The sequence below is a fragment of the Triticum urartu genome, chromosome 1A, assembly GCF_056163025.1.
Source record: "Triticum urartu cultivar PI428250 chromosome 1A, HENAU_Tu73, whole genome shotgun sequence".
Lineage (NCBI taxonomy): Eukaryota > Viridiplantae > Streptophyta > Magnoliopsida > Poales > Poaceae > Triticum > Triticum urartu.
The window spans coordinates 554,925,263-554,926,932 of NC_141873.1; positions in this window are offsets into that span (position 1 = coordinate 554,925,263).

Consider the following 1,670-nt stretch of genomic DNA (forward strand, 5'->3'; position numbering starts at 1 on the left):
CCCCAAAATGATAGCGGTAAATCAGTAAGAGACATCATAGATCGCACCATATCCAGTAAAGTACGATTACGACGTTCGGACACACCATTACGCTGTGGTGTTCCGGATGGCGTGAGTTGCGAAACTATTCCACAATTTTTCAAATGTACTCCAAACTCGTAACTCAAATATTCTCCTCCGCGATTAGATCGCAGAAACTTTATTTTCTTGTTACGATGATTTTCAACTTCACTCTGAAATTCCTTGAACTTTTCAAACGTTTCAGACTTATGTTTCATTAAGTAGATATACCCATATCTGCTTAAATCATCTCTGAAGGTGAGAAAATAACGATATCCGCCACGAGCCTCAACATTCATCGGACCACATACATCTGTATGTATGATTTCCAACAAATCTGTTGCTCTCTCCATAGTACCGGAGAACGACGTTTTTGTCATCTTGCCCATGAGGCACGGTGTGCAAGTACCAAGTGATTCATAATCAAGTGGTTTCAAAAGTCCATCAGTATGGAGTTTCTTCATGCGCTTTATACCGATATGACCTAAACGGCAGTGCCACAAATAAGTTGCACTATCATTATCAACTTTGCATCTTTTGGTTTCAACATTATGAATATGTGTATTACTACTATCGAGATTTAACAAGAATAGACCACTCTTCAAGGGTGCATGACCATAAAAGATATTACTCATATAAATAGAACAACCATTATTCTCCGATTTAAATGAATAACCGTCTCGCATCAAACAAGATCCAGATATAATGTTCATGCTTAACGCTGGCACCAAATAACAATTATTTAGGTCTAATATTAATCCCGAAGGTAGATGTAGAGGTAGCGTGCCGACTGCGATCACATCGACTTTGGAACCGTTTCCCACGCGCATCGTCACCTCGTCCTTAGCCAATCTTCGCTTAATCCGTAGTCCCTGTTTTGAGTTGCAAATATTAGCAACAGAACCAGTATAAAATACCCAGGTGCTACTGCGAGCATTAGTAAGGTACACATCAATAACATGTATATCACATATACCTTTGTTCACCTTGCCATCCTTCTTATCCGCCAAATACTTGGGGCAGTTCCGCTTCCAGTGACCAGTCTGCTTGCAATAGAAGCACTCAGTTTCAGGCTTAGGTCCAGGTTTGGGTTTCTTCTCTTGAGTAGCAATTTGCTTGCCGTTCTTTTTGAAGTTCCCCTTCTTCTTCCCTTTGCCCTTTTTCTTGAAACTAGTGGTCTTGTTGACCATCAACACTTGATGCTCCTTCTTGATTTCTACCTCCGCAGCTTTCAGCATCGCGAAGAGCTCGGGAATAGTCTTATTCATCCCTTGCATATTATAGTTCATCACGAAGCTCTTGTAGCTTGGTGGCAGTGATTGGAGAATTCTGTCAATGACGCAGTCATCTGGAAGATTAACTCCCAACTGAATCAAGTGATTATTATACCCAGACATTTTGAGTATATGCACACTGACAGAACTGTTCTCCTCCATCTTCCAGCTATAGGACTTATTGGAGACTTCGTATCTCTCAATCCGGGCATTTGCTTGAAATATTAACTTCAACTCCTGGAACATCTCATATGCTCCATGACGTTCAAAACGTCGTTGAAGTCCCGATTCTAAGCCGTAAAGCATGGCACACTGAACTATTGAGTAGTCATCAGC